The sequence below is a fragment of the Meriones unguiculatus genome, chromosome 9, assembly GCF_030254825.1.
Source record: "Meriones unguiculatus strain TT.TT164.6M chromosome 9, Bangor_MerUng_6.1, whole genome shotgun sequence".
NCBI lineage: Eukaryota > Metazoa > Chordata > Mammalia > Rodentia > Muridae > Meriones > Meriones unguiculatus.
In genome coordinates this window covers 21,029,365-21,036,042 of record NC_083357.1, presented here as the reverse complement: position 1 = coordinate 21,036,042, position 6,678 = coordinate 21,029,365, and positions in this window count along the sequence as shown.

Sequence of the window (6,678 nt, the reverse complement as noted above, 5' to 3'; positions counted from 1 at the left end):
GTGTAAGTCAAGGGGTCTTTTTCATACTGGACCTGTAATCATAGTTCTGTAATAATGGGATGTTTCAGTCTCTGTGGCGCTTCTAGAAAAATAAACATTCTGTGAAATACAGATTGAGAGACTTTGTTCTGGAGAGGACTGTTTAGCTCCTTTACCCAGCAAACATAAAACCTTTGCTATTGCTATCATGTCCTAGGGGTGGGGCAATGGAAGGGAAAGATGGCATTGGTGTCCTCAAGAAGCTCTTGGTTTTATTTATTTATTTTGTATTTTTATAATTTAATTTATTTATAAAACACACACTACATCCTGATTTCTGTTTCCTTCCCCTCTCCTCTCCCCAGTCTCCCTACACCATGTCCCCTTTCCCCCTTGTCTGTTCCTATCTCTCCCCCCAGAAAAAAGCAGGCTTTCTGGGGACATCAACATAACAAGCTACAATAAGACCAGTCATGTATTCTAACATCAAGGCTGGATGAGGCAACCTAGTGGGAGGTGAAGGGTCCCAAAAGCAGGCAAAAGAGTCAGAGACAGCCCTGTCCCACTTTTAGGAGTCCCACAAGAACACCGAGCTACACAGCCATAACATGTATGCAGAGGACCCAGGTCAGTTCAGACCCACACAGGCACCCTGATCTCTGGGAACCCACAGTCAGCCAGGTGATTCTGTGGGGCATGTTCTTGTGGTGTCCCTGATCCCTCTGGATCCTCCAATCCTTCCTAGTCCTCCTAGGACTCCCCGAGCTCCACCTTATATTCTGCTGTGTGACTCTGTATCTGCTTTTATCAATTGCTGGATGATGTCTCTCTGATGATGGTTATGCTAAGATCCACTCACAGCACATTCTGGTTTTCAGGGAGCTGGTCTGGCTTCCAATAGGTTAGAAGCACGATTCTCTTGTTTTAGTTGAGAAAAACCACATACTGAAGTGAAGACTCTTTTTGTTGTTTAAATTGAAGTTCATCATATATGTATAATTTTATTTATTTAATCACTTTGCAGCCCAGTCCCAGCCCCTGCCTCTTCTCCCCACCTGTCCCACCCTCATGTGAAGTGAAGATTATTGGCACCAGTGAGTAGAAGAGTTTTGGAGAGAACTGGAGTTTCAAAGGGGTGGAGCAGCCTCTGGGGAAGAGCAGCTGGGAGCCAAGGGGGAGGAACCTGTTCATCTCTCTGTGTAATTTATGTTCATAACATTCAAAAGATTTTTTCATTCAGTTGAGAGATACCTCATTTAATGTTTTGTTAATTGTGTTTACTTCTCAGGATGGTTTCACACCACTTTCACTTGCTCTTCAGCAAAACAAAGATCTGATTGCAGAACTTTTGATAGAGAAGGGTGCAAATATACACACAGTGTTTCCCCGGGGCAGGTATGGTTCATTTTTTTTTTATTCTTCCAAAGGATATATACTTTATTTTTCGTGGTTTTTGATTTTTTTTTCAATGCAGTTTATTCAGGAACCTTGAACAATCATCTGACCCTGGGGAAAGCCAGCCCACAGCTTAAATAGCCTCTGGGTAGCCAACCCCAGTGTGCCTCGTGGGCAATGCAGAAAGATCCACATACATGGAAGCAAGCCAGATCCTCAGTCTTAGCCAAATGTGGAGTTGTTTGTGACAGAGAGCACTCACCATCAGGAAGGTGGAAGGCGGGAAATAGCTCCATCTTTAAGGCGCAGCATTACGCAGCCCTCTACAGTTCCCCCTTGTTGTTTTAGACGCATCAGGCCACAGTAGAGGTCTAATCTCTGATATTAGAAATAAATTGGGATTTTGTACCGATGTTCATTTAGGTGTCATCCACCCAAAGACCATCAGACTCTTCTGATACCTTTTTCTCAGAGGCGGGACCTGGGGCATCAATGCGCATGCAATCAGACTTGCTCTTCTCTAGGTCGAAAGTGGCTGACCCTGAGTTCAATGCTTAGCCTCGCATCCTGAACATAACATTTTAGCTTTTTATGGTAGCTTTTTATGGATGCTTAGAAGCAGGTATTGAGTTCATGATCTGTGGACCCATCCTCTTTATAGATAGCGTCACACTCAATAAAATGCCTCCAAAGTGTCATGACAGAGATAGGGTTGTACTATGTACCCTAGTGACACCAGCTGATGAATCAGACAGGAATAACTTCATGAGCACACAAATACAAAAGCCACAGTTACTGCAGCCATCCATAAAAACATTTGCAAGAACAAACTTTTCCATCCAGATGCCCAGCAACGGAGGAATGGATACAGAAATTGTGGTACTTTTATACAATGGAATACTACTCAGCAATTAAAAACAAGGAAATCATGAATTTTGCAGGCAAAGGTAGGAACTAGATAAAATCATCCTGAGTGAGGTATCCCCAAAGCAGAAAGACACACATGGTATATACTCACTTATATAGACCTATAAGATAGCATAAACATATTAAATATGTACACCTAAAGAAGATAAACAAGAAAGAGGTCCAGGGGTAAGATGATCAATCCTCATCTAGAAAGAGAAAGGGGATGAACATTGGAAATAGGAGAAAACAAGTAACAGGACAGTAGCCTACCACAGAAGGCACCTGAAAGACCCTACCTAGCAGTGTATCAAAGCAGATGCTGAGACCCATAACCAAGCCTTCGGCAGAGTGTAGGGAATCATATGAAGGGAGAAGGAATTATTATATCCTAGAGGGGACAGGGATCCCCACAAGGTCCCAATATATCTGAGCACAGGGGTCTTCTATGAGACTGTTTATCCAATCAAAACCATGCATGGATATAACCTACAACCCCTGGTCAGACTTAGCCCATGGTAGCTCAGTATCCAATTGGGTTCCTTAGTAAGGGGGACAGGAATTGTTTCTGACATGAACTCATGAGCTTCCCCTTCCCCCTGAGGGAGGAGTAGCCTTGCCAGGTCACAGATAAGGACATTGCAACCATCCTGAAGATACCTCATAAGCTAGGGCCAGACAGAAGGAGAGGAGGACACCTCCTCTCAGTGGACTCGGAAGGGGCCAGGGAGGAGATGAGGGAGGGAGGGGAGGTTGGGAGGGAAAGAGGGATTGGGCTACAGCTGGGATACAAGTGAATGTATGAAATATAAAAAAATAAAAAATATTAATATAAAAAACAAAAAATAAGAAAATACCCCCCCCAAAAAAGAACAAACTTCTCCTTCCATGCTCATATGTGTGTGTGTGTGTGTGTGTATGTGCGTGTGTGTGTTTTTGCACACCTGTGTATGTTGAGGAACAAATTAAAAGTTATTCCTACATTTCTTTCTTTTTTTTTTATTCTGTGGCTTTACACTTTTTATTTTTTATTTTATTTTAATTTTTTAATTTTTTTACTGTTAATTACACTTTATTTATTTTGTATTTCCCCATAAGCCCCTCCCTTCTCCCCTCCCAACCTCACCATCCTTCCCCATTCCTGATGCATGCCCCTCCCCAAGTCCAATGATAGGGGAGTTCCTCTTTTCCTTCCTTCTGATCTTAGTCTATCAGATCACCTCAGGAGTGGCTGCATTGTCATCTTCTGTGGCATGGTAAGTCTGCTTCCCCCTCAGGGGGAGGTGATCAAAGAGCAGGCCAATCAGATTATGTCACAGGAAGTCCCTCTTCGTTTACTATGTAACCCACTTGGACACTGAACTATCATGTGCTACATCTGTGCAGGGGTTCTAGGTTATCCCCATGAATAGTCCTAGGTTGGAGCATGAGTCTCTGGGAACTTCCCTGTGTTCAAGTTTTGTGGTTCTGTTGCTCTCCTTGTGTGGTTCCCGTCCTCTCCAGCTCTTATTATTTCCCACTTCTTACATAAGATTCCATGCACTCTGCCCAAGAGTTGGCCATAAGTCTCAGAATCTACTTTGATAGTCTGCAGGGCAGAGCCTTTCAGAGGCCCTCTATGGCAGGTTCTTGGGTTGTTTCCTGTTTTCTTCATCTTCTGATGTCCAGCCTCTTTGCCTTTCAGGATGGGGATTGAGCATTTTAGTCAGGGTCCTCTCTCTTGCTTAGTTTCTTTAGATGTACAGTTTTTAGTAGGTGTATACTATGTTATGTCTATATGAGTGAGTATATACCATATACTTTCTGCTTCTGGGACAGCTCACTCAGGATGATCCTTTCCAGTTCCCACCATTTACCTACATATTTCATGATTTCCTTATTTTTCATTGCTGAGTAATACTCCATTCTGTACTCATACCACAATTTCTGCATCCATTCTTCATTTGAGGAGCATCTGGGCTGTTTCCAGCTTCTGGGTATTACAAATAAAGCTGCTGCAAACATGGTTGAGCAAATATCCTTATTGTGTACTTGAGCCTCTTTTGGATATATGCCTAGGAGTGGTATAGCTGGTCCTTGAGGAAGCGCTATTCCTAGTTATCTGAGAAAGCATCAGATTTCTTTCCAGAGTGGATGTACAAGTTTACATTCCCACCAGCAGTGGAGAAGTGTTCTCCTTTCTCCACAACCTCTCCAGCATGTGTTGTCACTTGAGTTTTTCATCTTGGCCATTCTGATGGTGTAACGTGAAATCTCAGGGTTGTTTTGATTTTCATTTCTCTAATGCCTAAAGACATTGAGTTTTTCTTTAAGGTTTTCTCTGCAACTCTATATTCCTCTACAGAGAATTGTCTGTTTAGCTCTGTTCCCCACTTTGTAATTGGATTACTTGGTTTGCTGCTTTTCAGCTTCTTTAGTTCTTTATATATACTGGATATTGGTCCTTTATCAGATACAGGGTTGGTGAAGATTCTTTTCCAATCTGTAGGCAGTCGTTTTGTTTTGATGACAGTATCCTTTGATTTACAGAAGCTTTTCAGCTTCATGAGGTCCCATTTATTGATTGTTGCTCTTAGAGCCTGTGCTGTTGGTATTCTGTTCAGGAAGTTGTCTCCTGTGCCAATGAGTTCAAGGGTCTTCCCCACTTTTTTCTAACCAATTTAATGTGTCTGGTTTTATGTTGAGTTCTTTGATCCATGAGGACTTTAGTTTTTGCAGGGTGATAAATATGGATCTATTTTCATTTTTCTACATGTAGTCATCCAGTTGGACCAGCACCATTTGTTGAATATTCTATATTTTTTTTTCAATTGTATGGTTTTCGCATCTTTGTGAAAGATCAGGTGTCCATAAGTTTGTGGGTTTATTTATGGGTCTTCTATTCAGTTCCGTTAATCCCCCATTCTGGTTCTAAGCCAATACCATGCAGTTTTTATTACATTTGCTCTATTGTATAGCTTAAGATAAGCGATGGAGATACCTCTGGAAGATCTTTTATTGTAGAGGATTGTTTTAACAATTCTCGGTTTCTTGTTATTCCTTATGAAGTTGAGAATTTTTCTTTCCAAGACTGTAAAGAATTGTGTTGGTAATTTGCTGGGAATGGCATTGAATCTGGAGATTGCTTTTGGTAAGAGGGCCATTTATACCATGTTAATCCTGCCAAGCCATGAGCATGGGAGATCTTTTCCTCTTCTGATATCTTCTTCTAATTCTTTCTTCAGAGACTTGAAGTCTTTTTCATTTAAGTCTTTGACTTGCTTGGATAGAGTTACACCAAGGTACTTTATGTCATTTGTGGTTATTGTGAAGGGTGTTGTTTCCCTAATATCTTTCTCAGCCCTTTTGTCTTTTGTATACAGGAGGGCTACTGATTCTTTTGGAGTCAATTTTGTATCCAGCCACTTTGCTGAAAGTGTTTATCAGCTGTAGGAGTTATCTGGTAGAATTTTTGGCATCACTCAGGTATACTATCATATCACTTGCAAAGAGTGATAATTTGACTTCTTCCTTTCCAATTTGTATCCCCTTGATCTCCTTCAATTGTCTTATTGCTCTAGCCAGGACTTCCAGAACTATGTTGAACAGATATGGAGAGAATGGGCAGCCTTGTCTTGTCCCTGATTTCAGTGGGATTGCTTTAAGTTTCTCTCCATTGAGTTTGATGTTGGCTATAGGCTTGCTGTATATCACATTAACTATGTTTAGATATGTGCCTTGTATCCCTGATCTCTCCAATACTTTAAACAGGAATTGATGTTGCATTTTGTCAAATCCTGTGTTTTTTTTTTTTTCTTTCAGTTTGCTACTATGGTGGATCACATTGATGGATTTTCGTATATTGAACCACCCCTGCATACCTGGGATGAAGCCTACTTGGTCATAGTGGATGATATCTTTGATGTATTCTTGTATTTGCTTTGCAAGTATTTTGTTGAGCATTTTTGCATCAATGTTCATAAGGGAGATTGGCCTAAAACTGTCTTTCTTTGTTGGGTCTTTGTGTGGTGTAGGTACCAACGTGACTGTGGCTTCATAGAGTGAGTTTGGTAGTGTTCCTTCTGTTTCTATTTCGTGGCATACTTTGAAGAGAACTGGATTTAGCTCTTCTTTGAAGGTCTGGTAGAATTCTGCACTGAAACTATCTGGTCCTGGGCTTTTTTTGAATGGGAGACTTCTGATTACTGCTTCTATTTCCTTGGGAAATATAGGACTATTTAATTGATTTACCTGGTCCTGATTCAGCTTTGGTAAGTCAAATTGATCAAGAAAATTGTCCATTTCATTTAGGTTTTCAAATTTTGTGGCATATAGACTTTTGAAGTAAGTCCTAATGGTTATTTGGATTTCCTCAGTGTCTGTAATTATGCCCCCCTTTTCATTTCTGATTTTGTTGAT